The 26,919-nt window shown below is 47.5% G+C and overlaps 1 long non-coding RNA gene across 2 annotated transcripts in view; it reads left to right on the top strand.

Annotated features, from left to right (window-relative positions):
• The window catches only part of LOC138521881 (uncharacterized), a 237,632-nt gene that overhangs the window by 126,452 nt on the left and 84,261 nt on the right, over positions 1-26,919 (top strand). The window contains exon 3 of one of the 2 annotated variants that reach the window (XR_011283152.1): positions 9,498-9,873. The exons of the other annotated variant lie outside the window; for it this stretch is intronic. This is a non-coding gene — a long non-coding RNA (uncharacterized lncRNA). Of the gene's footprint in view, positions 1-9,497; positions 9,874-26,919 lie in introns of those variants that run through there. 2 annotated transcript variants of the gene reach the window in all.

The following is a 26,919-nucleotide window of genomic DNA, read 5'->3' as shown; positions in this document are numbered from 1 at the left end:
GGGTGGAGCTAGTTATATAATTTCCTTTTGAAGTGTAAGGGACGGAAATAGGTTTGGGACATAGGACAGTGGACTATATTTCTTTTGACGGGCACTCTGACAGCATCCTTAGTTTTGTTTGAGGCAGGGAAACCCCTATTAGTTATAGGGACAGATAGGGGTTTTCCTTACTTTCTATTAAATAAAGGTTTATGCAAGAAGTGTACAACCTATATGTCCCAAGTCTACTTCTGCACACTTGCATCAACCAATATTTTTATTTTATTTATCTGTTTAACAGGCATTTAAATCAAATAATTGTAGCCCAATTCATGACACCAACAGACTGCATTGGGAAAAATAATGTACCCGATGCGGGAGGGATGGCTCTGCATAGCAGCTGGGGTGAACACATATGTAATGCAAAGTGAAGTGAAATGTGAAAGAAAAATGCCCTTTGGCAGACACTGTTTTATGGTTACCAGCAGGTGCAGAAAGCATTCAAGAAGCAGATGTTTTAAATTTGTAAATGTGTCGCTTGTACTGCTTTACATACATAGGAAATTACTGTCTTGGAATTTAAAGCACCGTCATGATGACTATTTACATCTTCAAATGGAAATCCGATCAGTGTTTGAGAACTGCCCGGGTGGATGATGCAACATCCAGTCGCACTGTTCTGGAAGGGGACAGAAGGTTTGAGGACTGGAATTCACCTGAAAAATGTTACACTTTTGAATGTGCTTCAGCCAAGTGGACGGAGGCCTTAAAGGCATACTCTACTAAAAAATGTTATTGTCCCTATAGTTCGGCCATGTTTTTTTAAGGCTAAGTGGCTCGATTTTAGAAAACTTTCCTATGGACCTTACCCGAGTTTTCGTCCATTAAACGCATGCGAAAACAAGCACCTGGGAGCCGCCATTTTCTGATAATCCTATCTTTTCCCCGATCGCCCTGGCGGACCTGCTTTTGCGGCACTAAATCAATTCCCCCTCCCCTGAGCCTGTCATCAGCAGACTCGTACCACCCATTTCCCAACGCCAAAGCACGTCTCGTGCCAACATTCGCTGCGCTTCAGCTAATGACGTGTCGCTATGGAAATGGCAGGACGCCTCTTTCCTCAATAAGTATAAACAGACTGTTTCACAACACACAGCAGCCGATTATCGATTCCATTCCTCTCTCTGTGTTACTTTGAGTAATCTGTGACTCGTTTCAGTGCTCTGGTCAGCTACCTTCGCCGCTTGTAGCCCGTGTGAACACCTGTACCATCTCGGTAAATTATTTTACTCTGTTTACCACACAATGGCTACAATAATGCCCTACATGTACGAGCCTGAGTATACCGAGGAGGAACTACTGGAAAGGGAAGCACGCGAAAACAATGGGGATTCGGACGGCAGTTGGGAGGACGATTCAACAGATGAAGAGCCTGGGCCTAGTTGCATGGACGGCGTCTCCACCTGGTGCACATGCAATCGGTGCAAGCTAATGCCAACCGAGGAGGAGAACTGCTGCTGCCAAGAAAACTCGGGATGCCTGGCCTACATTTCGGAAGGCGAGCTACGACCGCAATGCATCACCGAGCTGGCAGACTTCAGGGCAGCCTGCCTCACACGGGCCGTGTTGAGAATAATGATGGTGCTTATGCACGAACTTCGAGCAACTGTTTGTCCTCGTAATCCGAGTAACGAGTAAGTATACTCTGCTTGTCATGCCACTCCTACTTCATGTTCTTCTACTATATCCAAAATTACATCTACATATCATTGTAACGCATATAAGTCATTCAATAGTGTGCATTGTCTAGATAGCATTTGTCCGTGTAAAATGCCATTAGTTACAAGAATTGTCATTGACAACAAACTTTTATTAAACTTATCTGGGTCGTTTAAAAACAGTTTGTTTCATTCCTTTTCACAGGTGGTACAGGCTGGTGGCCTATCGTTCCTATATATGGTGGCTTCACGGAAGGCTTGGACACCGCGTTCGAAGAGTGATACCCGCCTGTGCCGTTCGTGCCATTAGAGAAATGTTCCCGAGTGACAGCGGTCAGTACAGGGGATTTTCTCTCGCTCTGCTGCAACCTGACCTGTATAAACTTTAAAGTCTTGTATTTTTGTGTCATGAAAATAAGATACAAAATAAAACACCACATTTATTTTAACCACGTTTGTCTCGATTTTTTAAATGAATCACATATATCTATACTATCAATTACCATTGGATTATACAGACCTTTGGGTCTTGGCCACTATAATACACTGGTTGAAGTATGGGTCTGGGCTTACAAGAATCTGCGGTATGTGGAATTTGTTATTGATAAGCAACGATATACTATCATTCATATAAAGGCGATATACTGTATATTGATATAAAGGCGGTTCGCGCCGGTGGATGCTCGCTGGCATGGGGGGGGCTGTCAGGGGCGTGAAAGGCCAAGGTGCCAAACAACATGTACATTTCAAAAGGTGTCCCACGCCAAGGGGCCATCGGTCACATGGCCTCCTCAGACCCCGTGTCTCCAGCCAGGCCTCCCCTTGAAGCAGGCCGCCCCCCTGCAATCCACATAAGTGTGTCTCCATTCAGCAGTCTTCCTGTGCCTTATCTGCACGCCCCAGGCCCATCCATCCCACCCCCTCTATCAAAGGCGGTTCGCACCCGGGGATGAGTGCTGGCATGGGGGGCTGTGACGGGCGCAAACGGCCAAGGTGCCAAACAGCATGTACACTTCAAAAGGTGTCCCACGCCAAGGGGCCATCGGTCACATGGCCTCCTCAGACCCCGTGTCTCCAGCCAGGCCTCCCCTTGAAGCAGGCCGACCACGACATACATACGTCATTCATTCACAAACACACCCCTGTTCCAAATACTTTATAAACCACTTGATATGTCTCATGAGAACATCTTTGTGCTTTGCAAGTCAACTCCTGAACGTTTTACCTGGCAACCACCGAGATCTACGCTAATCTGGTCGTCGTCGTGCTATCCGTGAACTTCTGTGACCGCTTAGAGCAAACCCATCAGTGTGCTACCTGTGGCCACCCACCTATTCTCCTGCAACATACTGCTCTGCTTGCTGAATCCGACTGTTTGTTGGTCAAGGTAAGGCCATGTATCCTAGTCATATTTCGCAGATTTTTAAATTTCTATCTATTTGCGAGTAGAGTACACAATAGTGCTATGTTCATTGGTCTCATTGCTATTGACTATAGTTTCCATTGCTATGCTATCAATAGATCCATTTATTTTCATCTGTGTCTATTGTCATCGAATTGCATTCTTCGGGGATCCAGTCTATGATGTGAGCATGTTTCCTTCTCGTGCAATACAGAACATCCAAGGGATGAGTCACATGTTCAGATTTTAGTCTCATCATTTATACATTTCTGCAATTTATGCAAATACTAAGCTGCACATAATGAACTGGTACAGTTCCTGCGACCAAAACAAACCTTGCATTGATCATTGTATGATTCATTTACTTTTTTATCAAATCTTTATTCTTGAAGATTGTATAATAATGTTATTTACTTTTCAGATTTATCAACAATGCCTGCCTGTTCGATTAGCGGTTGCCCTTCGAAGACCCATGCGAAATCTGAAGGAACTACAATGCATGTATTCCCGAAAACTGTCGATCGAATAAGAGAATGGGTCAGACATTGCGGATATCCACTGGATGAGCTGGAAAGTAGAGTCCAACAAGTCTTAGAGGACAAGAGGGGCGATCGATACCGCATCTGCAGCTGGCACTTTTCCTTGGACATGTACACAACTTCTTGGGTAACAAAGAAGAATAAACGGCGAACAACACGGAAATTGCTCGAAAACGCTATTCCCACTCTATTCGTCCACATTCCACAACTGGTGAGTCAAGTGTCCGGATTTAGCTTTAGGCCTTGCGGTAGTGTGTAGGTAGCCGAATGGATTAATTGATATTGTAGGTGTTCTATCCCTTGTAATAATTTCGATATTGATATGAGTGTATAGTTTTTGGAATAATGACATTTATCAATATATTCTTTTTCGATTTCATAACCCACAAACGCAATGTATATATATATGGGGACAGCGAACTGTGCTGTATTGAGCTTTTTTCAAGAATTCTGTCGGCTTACATGGCTATTTTTAATATTGGCATTTCATTATCAATCATTAATTGACATTTACAACTTCTTGACTATCCCTTCAATCTGAAGCAAGAACAGTCTACATCCTTGACGTGGTCGCAGTTATCAACCACTTCTAGCGCGTATCAGGTAATCTTATTAGGCTAATCCGCTACATACTTGTTTCATGCATGTCAAGTAATAGTTTTATTCTATCGTGTAATTATTTTACCGAATGTTTGGTTACTGCTTTCCAATTGATATACACCTTAGTTATCGTCCACTGGTGTTTGTTTTCAGTTATAATTAGTGTTATCCATACTAATGCAAGTACTGTCTTTCAGGGAGATGCTGAAGCGTCCGCCACATCTACAATATTTCTAGATGTTCCTCACCAGCAGGAGGTATGGATACTGACAGCTCCATCGAGCATCATCATCAGAGCTGGAATTCTTGTCGTTTCATTGTTCTACACAATGTTTCATTCGTGGTTAGCCGTTGATATGTACCTGTGCTGTCGACCCCAGGTGTATGTTATGTTTTCACAATTGTAATCCTCACTAATGCAAGTACTATGTTTCAGGCAGTCGATGGAGCGTCAACCCCTACACTTGTTGCAGAGCCTGACATTCAAGTATACGAATCGGCGCAACAGCTTTCGGAAGTGCGCACTACATTTGCAACATCCATAGATATTCTTCAGCAGCACGAGGTATGGATACTGACAGCTCCATCGAGCATCATCATCAGAGCTGGAATTCTTGTCGTTTCATTGTTCTACACAATGTTTCATTCGTGGTTAGCCGTTGATATGTACCTGTGCTGTTGACCCCAGGTGTATGTTATGTTTGCACAATTGTAATCCTCACTAATGCAAGTACTATGTTTCAGGCAGTCGATGGAGCGTCAACCCCTACACTTGTTGCAGAGCCTGACATTCAAATATACGATTCGGCGCAACAGCTTTCGGAAGTGCGCACTACATTTGCAACATCCATAGATATTCTTCAGCAGCACGAGGTATGGATACTGACAGCTCCATCATGGGTGATCATATAACGTGATTCCATTTGCTATACTTTCTTCCCTATAAACGCAGGTGCTGTGTTTCAGGGAGACGACGGAGCTTCCACCCCAATCACAACATCTCATTGAGATGATGCAGATGTAAAGGGATCGTTGAAATAAGTCGATGAAATGTGATCATATTTGGATTTTCCTTGATTCTTTTGGACAATGCATCTTTCGCGGTTATCTCTTTATATGTACCTGTGCGTTCGACCCCAAGTGTGTGTTATGTTTCCAATATTGAAAACCATACTAATCCAAGTTCTGTGTTTCAGGGAGACGACGGAGCTTCCACCCCAATCACAACATCTCATTGAGATGATGCAGATGTAAAGGGATCGTTGAAATAAGTCGATGAAATGTGATCATATTTGGATTTTCCTTGATTCTTTTGGACAATGCATATTTCGTGGTTATCTCTTTATATGTACCTGTGCGTTCGACCCCAAGTGTGTGTTATGTTTCCAATATTGAAAAGCATACTAATGCAAGTATTGTGTTTCAGGGAGATGCGGAGGCCTCCTCTCCAATACAACCATTCATGGCTGTCCGTGCAGAGCCAGAGGTATGAATACTGACAGTTCCATCGAAATAGATCATCACTGGTCGAATACTTGTCGTTTGATTGTTGCACACAATGTTTAAATCGTATTTGGCTATTGAGATGTACCTGTGTGTTCGTCCTCACATGTTTTATGCTAACAATATTTTGATACATAGTAATGAAAGGTACTATGTTTCAGGGAGACGATGGAGCCTCATTCCTTGCTGTCTATGCGGATACAGAAAATATACTCGTTGCAGCGCAAGAGGAAGGGAGGACATGCGAAAACGAATCGGAGCTACAGCGTGCAGATGTTGAAAGTCGAGTCAAAAAAGTTGCAAAGAAAAAAAAACAAAAAAAGGTTAGTTACAAACAGTTAATAACTTTAAAAAAAATGTTGTGGTGGGGACTATTTTATGTTTTTTTCTAGTCAATTCTACTACACTCCATCTTGTGTTTAAACTGAACATCCCTGTTCCAATCTCTCCTCCAGTTACCCGTGGGCGTCAGAACTATACACACACAGACAGTGAAGCGAATGAGAGATGTGGCTTGCCAGACCATGTACACTATGGAGGAACTATTAATTGAGGCGAGGCGTGTTCAGGCTCGAGATGCTCATGTCCAATGGCCAGAACATGAATTAGCTCTGATTGGAGACTACAGCAAAGTTGCATTGGACCATAGCTACTGTGCGACCGGACCACCACAAGAAGATGTTATTGAATGTATTGGAGATAGCTCTGAAGTAGTTTCAGATCAATTTACACAATCTACACCAGCCAAAAAATTGCCACCACAAAACATGTCGACATTGTTGTGTTCTCCCATCAATGTTGAATTAGCAGATGTTGAAATGAGAGAGAATGAACCAGCCGCAGCATCCATAGACGCAACAATACTTGATAGCAGTGATAATACTTTCCAATGTGTTGACATCTCCACAGCGTCAACAGCTGAAACAACGTTGATGCAGGATGATAGTCTAATGAAAGAGAGCAAATACATAGTATTCGACAGTTGTTTGATGGATATTATAAGTATGCTGAAATGTGGGCATTCCGTTAGAGGGAAAGTATGTGGGAAGCCATTGATTAATGTGGCTCGTAAAATGAAAGGCACTAACGTCAAAATAAATGCCGCCTGTAGATTAAATCATAGGTTCTCATGGTCTGCACAACCGATGCTGGGGAAACTGCCAGCAGGCAATCTACTGTGTGCAGCTGCATCACTTTTTAGTGGCTCCAGTTTTAGGAAGTTAGAGGCTTTCTTTCAGTTTGTGGGACTCCATTTCATTTCTAGTGCGCTGTACTACACATACCAACGTGATTATCTGTTTCCGGCCATTAGTGATGCTTGGAGAATTGAACAATTGTCTCTAGCAAGTACATTCGAAGGCAAACGATTCAGGCTAGCCGGCGATGGACAGTGCGATAGCCCTGGATTTTCTGCCAAGTACTGCACCTACCACTTTCAAGACATGGAGAGTAAGAAAATTGTGAGTTTGGTGGTCGTGCAGGTAACACAATGTACATCCTCAGTGGCCATGGAGAAACTAGGATTTATAAAATCAGTGCAAGATCTACAATCGAGGGGGATGGACATCGAGCTCATAGCCACGGATAGACACGTTTCAATTGCCAAGACAATGAGAGAGCAGTTCCCACATATTAAACATCAATTTGACGTATGGCATCTTGCTAAATCTATCAATAAGAAAATCTCGGCTGCAGGAAAAAAAAAAGGTTTTGAAAGTATTTTGCAGTGGTCACATTCTATCACCAACCATCTTTGGTGGAGCTCAAAAACTTGCGAGGGGTCAGTGGAAATACTACTAGAAAAATGGCGGTCACTGATGCACCACTGTACCAACGTTCACCGCTGGACAGCAAATGAACATTTCCACCAATGTGAACATGGCCCTTTGTCCCCAGAGGAGGCACGGAAGAAGAAGTGGTTGATTCCATCATCACCGACACACAAAGCCATCGAGAAGATTGTTTTCGACAAAACTCTATCAAGAGATTTGAGAGGACTGACAGAATTCTGTCACACAGGAGATTTTGAGGTGTTCCACAATATGTGCCTAAAGTACAGGCCAAAGCGCTTGCATTTTAGCTTTCGGGGCATGAAACATCGCACTCTACTAGCCGTCTTGGCCCATAACAGCAATGTCGGACGTGAACAATCTAGGACTAGGGGCAAAGTAAGGATGCCTCGCTACACCAAGGTGTTTTCAAAACGAAGTAAGCAATGGGTGATCAAACCAGTCTATGATGAAATGCAGTTCGACTTTGTGAAAGGCCTTATTGTTGCTGTGTTAGAGAAGCACAGATATGGAATTTTGGACGTTTCTGTACAGAGCAGTGATCCATTGCCACCAAACATTGCGACTGTGCCATGCCCACCCGATGCACAGCTGATTGTAAAGTACAAATCGCTGTTTAAATAATTGCAATAGGATTGTATTTTTGGAAATAAATGTTATTGTACAGTGTACCAGTAAACCTAACCACCAACTTCACCATCATGGGTGGCGAAGGAGCTGGGTGTCATCTTTGAATTCTCTCTATTCACCTCACATATGTGTATGTATATATTTTTCTCATGTCTCATCTCATGTAAATGTAAATGCTGTGCACTGTTAACGGAGGGGAGGCTTGCGTATTGCAAAAAATAAAACAAACAAACAATAAATCTCACTTTTAACTCAACTCCTGTTGTACTTTATGCTTTCCCTGACCTTCCGCAAAAAATTAAATGTTTCAATTTGGGCTGCAAAGCTCGCAGACAACGGGGACAAAATTCGGGCACTTTGAACGCGCCAGCCAAGCAGGCCGTGGCATTTGGTAGAGAAGCCAGTTTGCATTTGCACATTGAGGCGCACTACATAGACGGATTCTAAACTTGAAGTTCTCACAGATGCCTATACTACGTTATGTTGCAAATAAAGAATGCGAAGGACAGTGCGCAGATGAGGCCCACAAGTCGCACTGGAAGTATAAGGGTCTATTGTTTTTTGACCTTGAGTCAGGGACCATGCCGAAAGAACTACATTTGAAGGGAGTGCGCAACAACGTAAGAGACGATAACGCAGAAAATTCAGAAACTAGAGTTTCAGTTTAGTTCAGTATACGAAAAATCGTTGTCAAGAGCACGGTCCGTTTTACAGACTGCATTACGAAGAGACACAATGGAAATTTCAAATATAATGTAAGTAAATCTCTACACGCTTTTATACCGGAATGAAGATTTAGTGAATGGATGCATGAATAAATGAATGAAGACTGTAAAAGATGTTAACACTGTTCGTAGTGGGCACATGGGCATGCAGGTTCACTGGTGTCACCGATCTCGCTCCTTGGCCCAGCCACTTTTCCCTGCACTATGGGACTGTCTCTGTATCCTTCAGCCCCTTGTCCCGGCATTTACCTTGCACTTGCCAATAGCTGGCCCTATTATTTAATTTGTATTCAACTATCCTTGTACAGCCCATCCCCATGCGCGATCAGTATACACTTGACACTCAGTATCACTATACACTTGAGTATACGCACGTTAGAAATGCCATATCATATATCATATCATTCCTCATGCATGTAGAGTGTCGTTTATCATTGTGTGTTGCCCTAGATTTATCTCGTTACTTTTCGCATTTATGTTAGAGAAGAACATACTCCATTGAACTACCCTTGCAAGCAAATAGTTTCTGATCGGCCGTAATGAATGAAATGAGTAATATTAATGAAGTTCGGCTAGCGAGACTAATTATCATTTATTTGTTTTCTTAACAGGTATTTCATCCCGTTCTGCAACTGCCACCTGTTTCAGACACCGGCGGACGGATTCTTCAGCAGACACCTGCAGCTTCGTGTCAACAACTGGAGCACGATCACCATATTATGGGACGATCGCCAAGGGCCCACATGCCCTTACGCTGTACTAGTGGCTAGAAGCAACATACCAACCTTTAGGCTGGACTAGTGCTTAGTTGATGGAACAGCCTTGCGGTTCACCGTGCTTCCAAAGTGATTCTTTTTACGAAAATGAACACCCTGTGTGCCATAATGGAACAGCGCGTGACCCAAGATGAAACGGAACAGTTATTGCGGATACAGATAAAAGAAAATAAATGTCTTCCGGAGTTCATAAGAATATTCTCTAAACATTTGATGCCAAATAAATGTACTTTACCAAATGTACCGTGTTGCTGTTTCATTGTAAAGTACAGTTTCATATTCCGAATTGTGGCGCGCTGTGTTGTGAGTTGATCTGTGTTGGTTTCCGGGTTCTGTGTGGAGTCGCGCAGAAGACGACTGGGCGCGTTTGCCTACGCAGCACAGTAACGTCACGGGGAGAGGCGGGGAATATGAATGTTTTGATAATGTCAGGCTCAGGGGCGGGGGAATTGATTTAGTGCCGCAAAAGCAGGTCCGCCAGAGCGATCGGGGAAAAGATAGGATTATCAGAAAATGGCGGCTCACAGGTGCTTGTTTTTGCATGCGTTTAATGGACGAAAACTCGGGTAAGGTCCATAGGAAAGTTTTCTAAAATCGAGCCACTTAGCCTTAAAAAAACATGGCCGACCCATAGGGACAATGAAATTTTTTACTAGAGTATGCCTTTAAAGAGGGGCACTGCACATGTTTTAGCTCTCTCTTGGTTTCAACTGATTCGACACAACAACACCCTTTTATAGGAACTGAGTCACATGCCACTATCAGCCTCGACCTCGTTTAGGCCGGGACAAGGGAGATGATGTTGGGCAAGGGAGGGGGCGGGAGGAAAGGAGAAAGTTAGTATTACGAATGACGGCGTGCACCAGCCATTGTGTTTGCGCCTTATTTAAGTATTGTAGGCCTCCCTGCTTTATCGGTCCTCAGAGCAGGCAAGGTGTTACTTTACATTGCCAACAAGAAGGTCCAAGACAGGATGCATGCCAGGACAACCATAGAACCCTGAAGCGCCGGAGTCAGCGTGAACAGCACACGCGCGGCTAGGGGTGAACAACACGCACTGCCTGTAACCCTGCAGCCCAGAAGTGTGCCGTCAGGCACTCGCACCGCACATCGACGCGCCTTTAATTGGGACACACAAACCACCATAAGGTACGGAGGGGGTAGGGGAAGCACGCGCACCCACAGGCAGGCCCACACTTATAAAGTGGGCGGCTGCTAAGGAACTGTGAGGTTCAGCAGGGGCACAACCCATAAAGGAACACCCCCCCTAGCAAGCACTACTTGTCTGCCGAAGGCCACAGCACACCAGAAAATGAAAAGGGTGCAATAGGCCCTACCAAGCACAGGCAAGACAGACAAAAGACCACACCCTGCTATAAAGGGGTGGGCACACTCAAGGAACAGGAATCAAGACAATAAGGATGGTAGAACACAGTCACTGAAGTGGAACAGTGCGCTCAGCGCAACACCTACACCACATCATGTCAGGAGACGATGTAGCATCCACGTCAGGTGGAGGCACAGTGGGACCCACCCTTCCTTCGGGCACAGGATTCTAAGTCTACTAAATGCATTAGACCTGTGTGACACCAGTAACCTAGGGCCATGATGGAGAATCTGGCTAGGAGACGTATAATTTTACGTAGGAGCCATAGGGCTCTCAGATGACGAGAGACTAAAGAACACACTATCCATCGCAGTGGGACCAGCAGTCAGGGATATTGCAGGTGAACTACTAGACCTGGAGAGAGCATCATTCCAGGCCATACACACAAAATGGTCATAGTACTTCGCACCCCACACAACATCGACTATGAAAGGCACATCTTTCATACAACGCTCCAGAACAAACAACAAAAAACAAAGGGGAGTCTCTAAACAACTTTGTCATGAGGTTGAAAATAAAGTTGAAACACTGAATTCCACACCTACTCCAACGAAGAGGCCCTAAGATCCCAAGTCATAGCCGGATGCGACTCTCAAGAGTTCAGGAAGAAACTCCTGCAAAAACAAAGATCCCTAGAGGAACTCCTGGCTTTAGTTCACATGGAACCTGAAGTCCATTCCCAGCTAGACAATTTAGGCAAAGTAACGATACAACCCAACCATAATGAACCTAGTGCCGTCAACAAACTAAACACCACACCCAACCTCCTGTCTAGACAAACAGAAGCCACGTGTTTCAAATGCGGATATGAATATCCTCATATTGGAGAATGCCCAGCACTCGGTCAGAAATGCATGGCGTGTGGAGGCGATGACCATTTTAGGGCTGTATGTTAAAAAGCGCTGCTACCCCCGGCCAGCAAAAGATTGTTTAGGGAACGAAGGAGGACGACACTGACAAACCCCCTCGAGCCCGGACCCGACAGTGAATCTCGAAGGCCAAGACAAGAGGAGCATGAATATCACAGATCACATGCACGAGAAGACCAGAGAGCACGCAAAGGCTCCAGACCGAGTGGCTCACAGATGTTATGTCCGGTACATTGAGATGAGATCACCCTCCAGCAGTGACTCACCCTCATCCGGCGATGACCAACACAAGAAAGGATACATGTGGGTGCTGAACAACAACACAGCAATGCAACACAGTCCAGTCTTTATGCTCAAAGTCAATGACACACCCCTCAAGTTCCTGATCGACGCAGGGGTGGCGGTCAACATAATCAGTGAGGAAGCTTACAATGCATTCTCCAGGGCCCCAAAACTCAAGAGATCCACCATTGACATTTTCCCATACGGATCCACCTTGCAACTTCTGTGCAAAGGAGTCATCACTGCGACGTGCACTCACAAGGCCCACACAGCAAAGGTACGGCTACATGTCCACAAAACCGAAGTGAATAGAGGATGCATCCTAAGCTTCAAAACAGCGGTAGAAATGGGCCTTGTAAATATATACTTCCAATTTATGACCCGCAAGTATTTTGCAAGGCCAGAAGACATCAAAGCAGCTTTTCCGAACCTATTGAAAGGCTGAGGAAAAGAAAAACAAAACTGAAATTTCAGCTGCACATCAACCAAGATATCAAGCCAGTTGCCCAACACTACAGCGGCACACCCATCAATATATAACGACAATTTGAAGAAGAGATCAGCAAACTTCTCAAGCAGTAAGTCATCGAGTTGGTGACAGGGCCCACCCCATGGTATCACCTATAGTCCCAGTTCCAAAAACATAACCAGACAGCTCCATCAGACTATGCGTGGACATGAGCAGAGTGAATGAAACAATTGAGCAGGAAAGACACCAAGCGCCCAGGATCACTGACATGATCCACCTACTACACGGCGCAAAATATTTCTCCAAATTGTACCTCATGAAAGGCTATCGCCAGCTCGAGATTGCCCCTGAATCTAGATATATCACAAACTTTCTCAACCACATGGGTCTCTTCCAATACAAGTGGCTCAGTTTCGGCATCACGTCTGTGGCAGAAATATTTCAAGCGGAGATCAACAAAGTCATTCACCATGTCCCCAACTACTTCAACTATTTCGATGACGTCCTCGTGTTCGGCAAGTCAAAAGAAGAACATGATGCTGCCCTGCACCGAGTGTGCGCGCCTCTCGAAGCTGCGGGTTTGACTCTCAACAACAGCAAATGTGAATTTGGGAAAGGTACGGAGGGGGTGGGGGAAGCACGTGCACAAGTACCTCAGCACATTTGACCTAACATCAGGCTATTGGCAAATAGCCCTGACAGACCATGCCAAGGAGAAAACTGCATTCTCCACCCCAGCTGGCTTCTACCAATTGAAGGTAATGCCTGAATTACAATTAAAAATTGTTATTATTTTTATTAACAATTATTATTATTAAAAATTGAAAGGGTAGCTCAGATTTTTCAGACATATCTTCTTGGAGAAAGGAATGTGACCTGCCCCGGACATGGTAGCAACATTGAACACAGCACTAGCGAGGACAGACCTTTGTATGTAGGCGAACCTGTCTACTTTGTTTGCGGTAATGTAGCATTTGCATGGTTACCCAGGGATTGGCAGGGAACTTGTTATTTAGGGATTCTGTTACCTGGGGTATTCATTGCAAGTACTTTAGAAATCTCAAAGGCTCGTCCGCGGCGAGATGAGAATGGTGACACTTCAGCACAAGTTTTGGTTGATGTAGCTAAATCCTTTGTGCCATTTTGGGGACAAATAATGAACTCTGAAGATGTCAGGAGACTTGCGAGAGTACTGGAGAGGTCCATCAACCAGACCACTGACATACTCTATAATATGACTCTAGAACAGAAAGTAATAAGGTTAGTAGCACTTCAGAACCGGATGGCACTAGATGTCATCCTGGCTGAGCGTGGTGGGATATGTAAATTGGTGGGGTCCACTTGCTGTGCTTCAGAAGTGCATCTTCCCGAGGGTAACTGGGATCTTAGCGCTTGGTTCTGGGATTTCTTGCGTTATTGGGGATGGAAACTACTTTCAGTCTTGCTGATCATTTTAGGTATTTTGTTGTTTCTTTGCTGTTGTATACAATGTCTTCCTGGTATGTGTTCGATGCTAGGGGGATGTTGCGCACAAGTGTGAAGACTGGAGGGGGGGTCTGCACTTCCGCTCTCTATATGGTAGAGGGGAGGCACAGAGATCCCTGCCAAGATTCTCTATTACGGTCGCAATGGACGAGCAATCAAGGTCTAGCTTCTCGGGAGGTGATGCGAGCTGGTTCTTAAGTACAGTGTAGTCCCCGAGCACCCACGAAGTAATGTCCACACAATGTATCGGTTAAAACGCAGTCTTTATATAATTAATATTCAAGGTCATATACACAATCATGATAACTCACAAATCAACAATGGTAAATATGTACAGTTCTAAAGTGGTACCACTAACACTATTAGATCTTATTCAAGTGCATACGGTCAGAATGATACACAGATCAAAATAAAGAGGAAACCAGCAGTAGAGAGAGGAAGGAAAGCAGGATGGTTGAGCAATAAACAGAATACTGGGAACTACCGTTAAACACAGCTCTGTGTGGAGATCCCCCGCACCTGGGCAACCTGTAGAAGAAATATACAAGCCCAGTCCATATATTGTTCACCCTTAGACTTTCCCAATAGTTCTGCAACCCCAAAGTACCTTGGTGTTGTAGCTTTCCGCGTCGGGGAAATCGACAACCCTTCTTGAGTGTCCTCCCTTTCAGGCAGGAGTCACGGGTCGTCGAACGTCCGACGGAGAACGGGTCGAGCTACGACAGTGAAGTGGCTGTGTTGTTCCCAGCGCTCGTTGACGGGGAAGCGTAAACGTCCTGCCAGGAAGAGGCGTGCGGGGCACCTCGGTGTCGATACTTCTGGACCACAAAGAGTTGTAGAACTGTGGCCCAGCAAGGGCATCGAGTCGTCGGTGTCTCTGTGGTCTTTGGGTGGCGGGAAACCCACCGGTGGATGCTCCTCGGCGCGTTGACGGTCAGGCCTTCTCCCGCAGGATACAGCGGCGACGATGCGGACGAGAGCGTCCATGGATCAATGAAGTTCTTAGGCAACGGGAGCACAGCGGCTCCGGTCAGCGACGGCGGTTGGTGACAGTGGCGGACAACAGTCCGGATGCTTCTCCTTGGAGTTCCGCAGCAGTCCCCGTATCAGGTCGGCAGCCTGTCGAAGGTCTGTCTACCAGGGAGCTTTAGGCAAAGATCAGCTGTGCATGGTGGTCGCTCGTGGCTCGGGAAGAGGGCGCCTTACCAGGTCCTCTCTGGTCAGTTCTTGAAGCGAAGCAGCTTTCAGATTGCGAAGGAGAGCAACAGCGATTCTTCTCGTCCAGCAGGGCTCAAGGTTAAGCTTCACTCCAGTTACTCATTGTAGTGGACTTCAGCTTCTGAACACGATTCCTAGCAGTGAGAGGTCCCAAGATATACTGTTGATCTCTCATTCATTCCGCTGAGTCATACTCAAACATCCAATGACGACTACGGGCATTCATGCAGGCAGCCAATCAGGCACACGAGGTATTCAGGCCATTCACTTCTCTCCAGACACTCACAACAAGTTATCTGTATTGGGACAAGTACCGAGCCATTCAACACTCCAAGCTGCATTCATACCGGTTTCGGGCAGGGCTGTCTCAACCATTGTGTCAAAACACCAGATACTAGACAGTCACAACATAGAATGTATATTCGTCACACACTCCATTTACCCAGGTCCCACCCACAGGCGTACCCACAACATACGGTCGTTGAGAAGGCTCCAGCCAGTCTGGTCGGCACTTCCCCACACTACCATATACGAGACTTCGATCCCAACAGCCAGTCAGGGGGAAGGGACAGAGGCAGGGCTTCCTGGGACTTCGGGAAGATCAGGGTAACAGGTCAGGGAAGCCAAGAGGTCATGGGGGCCATTTTGTCTCCATCAGGAATTTACCGATTCCAATGACAGGGCCTGGGCATCCCAAAATGGAGGACGCTCAGGGCACCAGTCATTTCAGCACGGAGCTGCCAGCAGCCCGTACCCTGCTCTGTGGGTCACACACAGGTGCCCAAAACATACACTAGGGGCACAGGGTTGTACCCCTACCCATGGGTGCTATAAGGGTATCCCACAGGTCTGTTCACCAAATCAAAGGAGAGAGAGCTACACTGCCAGGAGTCCCACATGAACTCCTGCGCAGAAAACACGACAGAACATGATAAAAACAGCAAAGGACAAGGATACAGAGGCCCTGTCCCTCCGATGAATTTTCAGCATCACAGTCACCCCCCCCCCCAGACTGAGGTAGAGGGTGCCTAATCTCCCACGGGATAGACACCCTCGTCCAGATGGTCAACATACCTTCTCGAGAGGCCATCTGCATTATTGTGACTCTTCCCTGGTCTGTGCTCAATGGTAAAGTCTAGTCCTTGCAGACTAATGGACCACCTGAGCAGTTTCGGGTTTTCATCCTTCATCTGCATAAGCCACTTCAGGGGCTTATGATAGGTTTGGACCTTGAAAGTAGACCCGGTAAGGTAGGGACAAAAAAGCCTAAGGCTCCAAACAATACTAAAACATTCCTTTTCAACAGTAGCCCACCTAAGTTCCCTACCCTTAAGTTATCTACTGATGAATATGATCAAATGTTCTCTTCCTTTGTCATATAACTGGGACAAGACAGCTCCAATTCCGGTGTCGCAGGCGTCAGTTTGAACGATAAAGGGCTTACTGTAATCAGGCGCACACAGCACGGGTGCCCGACACAGACTTCCTTTCAAGCCATCAAAGACCCTCTGACAGTCTTCAATCCAATTAATCTTTCTAGGTTGTTTTGGCAAAGTCAACGCTGTCAGGGGTGCAGCTATGGTTCCATAGTCTGCCATGAAATTTCGATAATACCCAGTGAGGCCCAAAAAGGCTCTCACCTGGGTTTGAGTAGTGGGAGTCTCCCAGTCATGTACATCCTGTACTTTACTGGGGAGAGGTTGGATTTGACCCCCTCCTACCTCATGACCAAGATAGGTGACTTTCCCTTGAGCTATCTGGCACTTGGTGGCCTTGATAGTGAGGTTGGCCCTTTTTAAAGCCTGCAACACTTTATCCAGATGAGTCAAATGCTCTTCCCAGGTGGAACTGTAGACAGCAATGTCGTCCAAGTAAGCCACACAAAAGGCTTCCAGCCCACTGAGCGCATGGTTGACTAATCTCTGGAAAGTGGCAGGGGCGTTCTTCAGTCCGAAAGGCATGACTCTAGACTGGTAGAGTCCCTCTGGTGTTGAGAACGCTGTCTTTTCCTTGGCATATTCCATCAGAGCTATATGCCAATAGCCTGAGGTAAGATCGAAGGTGCTCACAAATTTGGCAGCACCTTTGGTGTCCACAAGCTCATCAGCCCGGGGCAAAGGGTGTGCGTCAGTTTTGGTGACGGCATTGACTCCTCGGTAGTCCACACAGAACCTCTAATCCTTGGTACCTGCCTGGGAACTTGCCTTGGGGACAAGGACCACGGGACTGGACCAGGGACGGGTTGAGGGTTCAATAACACCCAGATCCAACATCTTGGCGACCTCATTCTGGATGTGGTTCTTGACGGTATCTGACATACGGTAGCACCTGCTTTTGACAGGCACACTGTCACCAGTGTCAATCTCGTGCCTACACCACAGTGTAAGGCCTGGTGTCATTGAAAACAGAGAGGCGTATTGCCAGAGCAAAGCCCGGCAGGCCTTCTGCTGCTCTTTCATCAGATCGGGAGAGAAATGAACTCCCTCCACTGAGCCATCCTGAGGGTTGCTATGCAGCAAATCAGGAAGGGGCTCACTCTCATCCTCTTCTTGCCCTAAAGCTAGCAAGAGACATGAGACTTCGGCCCGCCTGTGGAAAGGCTTGAGCCTGTTAACATGGAATATCTGAGGGGCTACCCCAGAGGCTCCCATGTCAACCAGAAAATTGACCTTGCCCATCTTGGAGATTATCCTGAAGTGTCCAGTCCATTTATCTGCCAAAGCCCAAGGCTTGGTAGGCTCCATCACGAGGACCTCCTGTCCCGGGGTCCAATCCACTTGCGATGCTTTAAGGTCATGCCAGTACTTATTCAATTCCTGGCTGGCCTTAAGATTTGCTGTTGCCTGACCCATCATCTGTGTCATCCTCTGTCTGAGGCCTAACACATAGTCCCCCACTTGCTTGGCGGGACCTGGAGGGGTGGCCTCCCAACCGTCTCGGATCAAGGCGAGGGACCCCCTCACGGGATGTCCAAAGAGTAACTCAATGGGGCTGAAACCAACACCCTCTTGAGGTACCTCTCTGTAAGCAAACAGCAGGAATGGCAGGAGAAGATCCCACTTCTTCCTGAGGGGCTCTTCCAAAGCGCCTAACATGCCCTTCAGAGTTTTGTTAAATCTCTCAACCAATCCGTTTGTCTGCGGGTGGTAAGAGGTGGAGAATATGTAAGTTACTCCGCATTCTTTCCACATGGTTTTTATGTAACTCGACATGAAGTTGGATCCTCTATCAGAGACAACCTTCTTAGGGAATCCAACACGGGTGAAAATGCCCATGAGAGCCCTGGCAACCACCTTGGCCGTAACCGTCCAAAGGGGTATAGCCTCAGGGTACCTGGTGGCATGATCTACTAAAACTAGGATGAACCGATGTCCACCCGCCGTGAGAAGGTCAAGGGGACCGACGATGTCGATGCCCACCCTCTCAAATGGTGTGCCAACCACTGGCAACAGTTGCAGTGGGGCGATGACTCTGCCTCCAGTCTTGCCAGATAACCGACAAGTTGGGCAAGTCCTGCAGTGGGACTCCACTTCTACTCCCATCCGGGGCCAGTAGAAATGGGCAGAGAGCCTCTGCTTAGTCTTTTTGGTACCAAGATGACCAGCCAAGGGCACCTCATGCGCCAACTGCAGCAGGAAGGGCCTGTAAACCTGGGGTACCACCAACCTCTTGAGGGCACCATGTTCAGACTTAGTGGGCTCACTAACAAGGAGCTCACCCTCCCAATAAATCCAAAATGTCCTAGGCACTTCTCCTTGTGCCTGGGACAGGGCCTGTGTTCTCAGAACCTCGAGAGAGTGGCACTCTCTCTGTCCCTTACAGAAGTCTGCCCGGCAGGTCCCCCTTCAGCAAACAAGCATTGAAGGTCGGGATGATCCTCTGGGTTAAGAGCCTCTCCCAAAGGAAAGTCTTCTTGCTCGTCTCCTACAGGAGTTGAGACGGGATTTGCCACTGGACCCAGCCTGTCCAGAGCAAGGATCCCAATGGGTGCTGTCGGAATAGCGGGAGGAGTAGGGGCTCCCTCCACAGAGGCGGCCTTCTTACTCCTCAGTGTCTTTTGTGTCTTGGGTTTCCACGTCGACAAGGATACCAGGCTTGCAGCCGGACCCTGTGCGACCTGAGATCGGGTGACTGCCACAGCAGCCATGTGTAGACCATCCGTGATCATCCCCAATTCGACAAAATCGTTTCCCATCAAAATATTCGCAAGCACGTTGTTGTGAACCAGGACCGGAAGCTTTGCTGTCTTGTCTCCAATCGCAATGTTGACTAAGGCTACAGGCGATAATCTGGGAGGCCCACCAGCTAATCTGGTGGTTCTCAGAGGAGCACCCACATAGTCCTCTGGCTTGAGCAGGGTCCTGTCTACCACTGTCATGCTTGCCCCAGTGTCTCTCAAACCAGTAGAAGGCTGGCCATTCAAGAGGACACTTCTCACAAACCTACAAATGTTTTGCGGGATAGTCGCCAGTACTTCTGCGTACTGGTCCCAGGGCCCAGGCCCCAAGGGACACTAAGGAAAACTCTACGGGAACACCAAAGGTGATCTCAGTAGAGGAGGGGAGGACGGTGGCCTCCACCTCAGGTACGGAGTAGGGATAGGTCAGGCTGACCGCCTGGACTCTAAGTGCATTACCCTTACACTTGGGGTCACCCCTTCAATCATCCAGAGCCCCACAATCCCAAAATGTGCCCGGCGTGCGGGGTACGGTACTGGAACCACTGGGACCCTGCTTTGCAGCAGGCGGACCACTACTCTTACTCCCACCCACAACAGACTTATCCCCACAAGGTTTTTGGGTCTTCGGTGAGGAAGGTTTTGGTTTACCTGACTGTGACTGCTTTGGGGACTCCTCAGCTTTCTGAGAGGCCCCCTTTTCTTTGTCCTTGTCCTTCCCACTGGAGTCCATAGGGGACACCCGGTGGAAGACCAACTTGCCAGCCAACCTAGCCAGCTTAAAGGGGTCAAAAATGTTCTGGTCAGCAACATACTGACGCAGCTCTGGTGAACAGGCTTCCGAAAAGTGCTAAAAAACCAGGAGGTGAGACAATTTGACAAACTTTTTCACTTTGTAACCATCAATCCACCCCATCATGTTCATGTGCGCAGCTCTCACCCAGTCAATCCAAGACACATTCTCTCATTTCTTAAAATCCCTGAACCCTTTAAGGTATTGGGTAGGCGTTTTGCCAAACTTGGAGATTAAGGTGCCAGGAAGAGGCGTGCACGGCGCCTCGGTGTCGATAGATCTGGACCGCAAAGAGTTGAAGAACTGTGGCCAAGCAAGGGTGTCGAGTCGTTGGTGTCTCTGTGGTCTTTGGGTGACGGGAAACCCACGGTGGATGCTCCTCGGTGCGTCGACGGTCAGGCCTTATCCAGCAGGATACAGCGGCGATGGGACAACGGGAGCACAACGAATCCGGACGGCGACGACGGTCGGCGACAGTGGCGCACAACAGTCCGGGCGCTTCTCCTTCGAGTTCTGCAGCAGTCCCCATGTCGGGTCGGCAGCCTGTCGAAGGTCTGCCTACCAGGGAGCTCTAGACAAAGATCAGCTGTGCATGATGGTCCCTCGTGGTTCGGGAAGAGGGTGCCTTACCAGGTGCTCTCTGGGTCAGTTCTTGAAGCACAGAAGCTTTCAGATTGCAAAGGAGAGCAACAACAATTCTTCTCGTCCAGCAGGGCTCAAGGTTAAGCTTCAGTCCAGTTACTCGTCGTAGTGGACTTCAGCTTCTGAACACGATTCCTAGCAGTGAGAGGTCCACAGATATACTGTTGATCTCCCATTCATTCCACTGGGTCATACTCAAGCATCCAATCATGACTATGGGCATTCATGCAGGCAGGCAGCCAATCAGGCACACAAGGTATTCAGGCCATTCACTTCTCTCCAGACACTCACAACAAGTTATGTGTATTGGGACAAGTACCGAGCCATTCAACACTCCAAGCTGCATTCATATCGGTTTCGGGCAGGGCTGTCTCAACCAGATACTAGACAGTCACAACATAGAATGTATATTCGTCACACACTCCATTCACCCAGGTCCCACCCACAGGCGTTCCCACAACATACAGTCGTTGAGAAGGCTCCAGCCAATCTGGTCGTCACTTCCCCACACTACCATATACGGAACTTCCACCCAACAGCCAGTCAGGGGGAAGGGACAGAGGGAGGGCTTCCCGGGACTTCGGGAAGATCGAGGTAACAGGTGATGGAAGACAAGAGGCCATGGGGGTCATTTTGTCTCCATCAGGAATCTACCGATTCCAATGACAGGGCCTGGGCATCCCAAAATGGAGGACGCTCAGGGCACCAGTCATTTCAGCACGGAGCTGTCAGCAGCCTGTACCCTGCTCTGTGGGTCACACACAGGTGCCCAAAACATACACTAGGGGCACAGGGCTGTACCCCTACCCATGGGTGCCATAAGGGTATCCCACTGGTCTGTTCACCAAACCAAAGGAGAGAGAACTGCACCGCTAGGCGTCCCACATGAACTCCTGTGAGGAAAACACAACAGTACACATGATAAAAACAGCAAAGGACAAGGATACGGAGGCCCTGTGCCTCCGATGCATTTCCAGCATCACAACAAGTGATGGATACATTAGGACATAACATATAGGTCTCAGATAAGAACTCCAACGAATATGTGCCGAAAGAGATCTTAGTAACTGATCTTATACCAAATGACATCTCCGATAGTGATTCAGGATGTATGGACATTGAGACGTGGAGTTACTCGTAAAGTGACTACAAGTAGTTCAGCGCTTGGCTTAGGTCAAAAGGAGGGTTTGTTAAACGGGATATCATATCGTGCATCCTTTTTTGTATATATTGGCCTAAGCCTAGTTGCTTTGCGAAGAAATCCGCATTGCAAGGTTCTGACCTTAGATCGATTTAGTCGCCATTTTAGGTTCATCCGCCATTTTGATTCTCACTTCAAAGTCACCCTGTGTTCTAAAGTTTGGACAGTGTTCTTCTGTTTGTAACATGGCCGCGTTGACCTCTGCATGCAAGTTAATGCTTAAACTGCCCGCAGGCCAAATGTTAGGGTCTTGTAATGAGACCTTGTCCTTTGTTGACCTGAAGATCAAGGATTTCCTGTACCAACGAAACTGATCCGCGAGCATATATTAAGCAAAATGCTGTTTAAATACTGAATGTGAACACTTGGTTGACTACATTGTATAAAACATGTACGAAGGCTTAATGTTAAATCCAAAGAATACACTGTTGCCATTGTGACCTATTTGTGAATATACTAGGAATAATCCATATGCCTATATATGTATAAATTAGAAGCAAACTCGGCATGAACCCCTAGCCCGAGAAATGGTTAACCTGTAAATGGGCTGGACATCATGTTACAAAATTGTATAAAAGAGCGAATGTTCTGATGTACAGTCCCACTCACTTCTCACACCGAATGGGCTGGTATTCGCTGTGATGTACTGAAGGCCTGATAGCTATCTGATACTTTGTTTCTTTGATAACTGTTCAGTTGTAGAATAAAGATCTGTGTATCTTTGTAAACCCGCATTTGGTGCATTTCCTTTTGTGGTACTCAGCCTCGATATTTCCGTTTGCTTTCACAACGCTGTACTGGGATAACCAGGACTAAACTGTAGATTGTTAACACGGAATACAAGGAAATGTAACTCTGGACTGGAATAACAAGGGCAGGACTGCAGACAGAAAAATAAACTCAGGAATGGAATCTAGGAAGCTAAAGTCAAGCAACACACACTACTGGAACAGAGCAAAGAACTGCAGGCAGGGAACAAGAGAATTGGCAATAGAGAGCAAAGGGCTGAACACAGGGAACAAATGACTGCAGACAGAGGAGCTTGGGAATTGCAGGCAGTGTGGTCAGGGTTGCAGGGCAGAGTGAACAAAGTTGCAAAGAGAGCACACAGGACTGCAGGCAGGGAAGCAAGGCTGCAGGGCAGGAAGAAGGGAGTGGCAGGGAGCAAGGCCGCTGGAACTGCAGAAGGTTCTGGAAACAGCAGCAATAGGACACAGCAGAAATCCAAAGTTAAAAGCACAAGGGTCTGGAAGCGAACTCAAAGCAGGAGCGCTCTGCTCCTGCAGGCAGCTCCTAAAATACTGACTCAACCTATGCTGAAGCAGGCTCATTAACAGCACCTGGAGCACCACACCTGAAGGTAATCTATCTCCTTCCTCTCTGGACCTTGAAAAATATAAGCAGCACTGATCTCTAGGGATTCTGGGGATTGTAGTTCAAAGACTGCTGCATAGGAATATACTTGTAATGAGAACTACCAAAAGGTGCATTATGGGATATGTGGTTTGTGAAACGAAATAGGGACCTACCAAAGTGTTGCAAAGGGAAAGTAAAGATAGAAATATGAATACATATTTTCAGGGGCTGATTATGTTCATGAATTTTGAAACCCAATTACTCTACAATGGGTGCCACTTGGTGTTCCAGTGCCATGGACGTGACCCAGCACAGCAAACAAGCTTGTGGGCCCCTGGATATATTTGGGCACTGCACCAGCACCAGCAAGCCACTTCAAGTAACATGGGGAGCAGGGAGCCAGCCAGATGTGCAAAGGTTCAGGAACAGTCAGTGGTTGGTAGCTGAACGTGTTGCCCAAATCTTCATCAGCCTAGGCTGTGTAGGTGACACCATGTAGTGGGCCTTCGGTGGTGGTGGGTCTGAGCATGGCACAGGCGGGGCGGATGCAGGAGGTCAGGGTGGTGAGGGCACAGGGAGACCGAGAACTTGGCACTTGGGGAGGTGGTGGGCAAGGTCACCACGAACGGCGCAGCTCTGAAGCAGGCAGGTAAGGAGGTGATACAAGGACTGGGATTTTTGGTTCTGGCCAGGAGGGTGTGGGAAGTGGAGCGGTGGGAGTGAGGGAGTTTGGGGGGCTTTAAGCGGGTCTCAGTCAAGCACCGCCACACCACACGGGCAATGTGCGCTCGAGGATAAAAGGAGATGGAGTATGCAGGAACACTGGAGAGCTGTCTCCAGGTAAAAGGGGGTAGGCAGTGATCCCTTCAAGTCCAGGGTATCCACGGGAGCTCTGCCAGACTGCTGGGATCATAGTGGGTGATTGTCGGGGGATGGGGCTTCATGGCCCAAGGTGTAGCTTCCTGACTCAGGGAGAGCATAGAGGATTGAACAAAAGGTTCCTATTTAAGGTATGAATGGGTAGCATTGCAGCACCCGCATGGGGAAGGTATTTTTGGGGTGGATAGCTAGGTAGGTGTAGTCAGCCCCCTTTGGGTGGGAAGTTGAGCAGCTTTGGGATAACAAGCAGATGTAGGGCGGTTGCACGAGGAGGACCTCGGTTTGATAAGCAGGGCAGGGAAGGGTAAACTAGCTGAGGTAGTGGCAGGCATCATGGGGCAAGAAGGAGGTGAGGGGGAAGACCACAGAGACAGGTGGCCTCGGATGGGCCATTGCTACTGTGGCGGTAGATAATCCATGGGTGGGGGAAGGACAGCCCAACAAGGGTGATGGCAAACTGGGCAGGTTAAACATGGGAGATATCACCTAGAGGTCAGTGTGGGTGAGAGGTTTTAAGGGGACTTAGAGGGGAGCAAAGGGGTTGGTCAAGTCCTAAAAAAAGTGTGGTTGAATTTGGTTTCACCAGAAAGTAGCATATCAAGATGCCCTCTGAAAAAAGTGGGGGGACTTCTGAAAAATGTGAAGGGATCTGTACCCTCAACTTGAGCCCAGGGATTGGGGCCAGGAGAGGTTCAGCAAGGTGGCAGAGGAGGTTTGGGCTGGATAACTATGGGATTGCAGGCGCTGTCAAGGAGAGGGTAGTGGTGGGTTAGGAAGAGAGGGCCCGGGCTCAGGTTCCCCAGGTCTCCATGGAGGGTGAGCAGTGGGTGGCCCTGGCATACGCAAGGAGAAGGGGTACATAGACGAGACGCCATCACACACAGTAGGACGCAGAAACATACATGCTGCGGCAGCCCCACTGAGGTTGGTGGCAGTTCAACAGGGAGCGTGCGGAACGGCCATGGGCCAGGAGAGAGAAGTACGGGGAGCTGGCAGTGTGCCCTAACCCTCCCATAGCAGTGGGAAGGTGGCAAGGCCAGCTTCCCCAGGAAGGAGAGCAGAAGTGTGGGGGTGGACACCCACTGGTGGGAAGACCTGGAGCAGCTGGGTACAAGCGGCATGGGGGATCTGGATTGGTATAACGCATGCCAGGAGGAAGTGATGGAGGGGGCAGTGATGTAATGGGAGGATAGGCCAGGATATGATTGGGAGGAGCATAGTATTGGGGAGAGGGAGATAATGGAGCTGGGGCTCGGGGTAAGTGAAGCTACAAGGTGACTGGAGGGTGGGTGGCCGGGGCAGAGGGAGGTTGGAATGAAGAGGGGGATGAGGGTCATGCACAGATGCTCGGCAGATGCTGTTTCTTCTGGGAGCAGGCAACAGGAGTCCGCACATGGAAGGAGAGAGGATGAGGGGAGCTGAACCAGCTCAGATGGGTTGGTCAATGGCAGTGGTTGTGACCGGGGTAGGTTTGAGGACACAGAGGGCATGAAAGGCAGTGGGGGAGCTGCAGGGAATCTGTGCAAAAAGAAGGAAGATGGGGGTAGAGATGGAGGTCCAGACATGGGAGGGAGTGTGAACGTGGTGGTGAGTACTGGGGGTGAGCCGGAAGGAGTGGTTGAAGGGGGAAGATATAAAAGAAAGTGGGGGATGTGGGGGACAGGAGCAAAGGGGAGATGGGTCAAAATGCAAGCAGTAAGCAGGAAGGTAAGAACATGAAAATGTTGCCGTATCTGTGTATAAATAAGCCATAGGTCGCATTTAATACAGGCATTTAATGAAAAAATATCGAACATGAATTTGTTGTTCAAGCTGTTCCTTAGGGAAGTAAGTGTTTAGGGGGGATTTAAGGAGGAAGAGAGGGAATTGGCACGAAGGCAGAGGGTTCCAGTGTCTATAGAGAATTGGATGTCGACTTTTATCATTGATGCCAATGTGTATTCTGAAAAATATCCAGAGAGGTGCGTTGCACTATTGAAATACACGGATGCGATCCGGAAGGTGTTGGTGAATTCTGGGGGCTTTTCCTGGGTTAGGTACAATGAGGAGTTTAGGGCCAGAGTGTGTAATGGTGGGAAATTGATACAGACCTTTGGTTACAGTGGATGGCGCTGACACACCTTGCCCCTGCCATGTGCACTGCATGTGGATAGCTACCTTTTTCTAACTGCCACACCCCTAATGGGGTGTGGGCAATGGTTGGAGAACAGCAGTCTATGGTATGATGGGCATGTAACAAGGAGGGGTGTTTATTTTGGCATCATCGCACAGTTGGAATCCTGAAAGGCGCAGGGTGAGAATGGGAAAGGTTGCAAAAAAGGATTGCAGCTGAGAACTAAAACCAGGCAATAGTTAGTCAGCGAGGGCAAAGAGAAGACTTTGCATAGAGGGGTGGGGACACAGTGGTATATTAGTGGCTTGGGGGCCTTGCCTGAAGTAAAGGAAGATCATGTTCTCCAGTATTGGTATGTTTCATAGATTCAAATGCTGTTTGAATAT

The sequence above is a fragment of the Ambystoma mexicanum genome, chromosome 1q (genome assembly GCF_040938575.1).
Source record: "Ambystoma mexicanum isolate Mex_15411 chromosome 1q, UKY_AmexF1_1, whole genome shotgun sequence".
NCBI classification, from domain to species: Eukaryota; Metazoa; Chordata; class Amphibia; order Caudata; family Ambystomatidae; genus Ambystoma; species Ambystoma mexicanum.
Note: the sequence above shows the minus strand (reverse complement) of the source record. Positions and strands in the feature narration are given on the sequence as shown.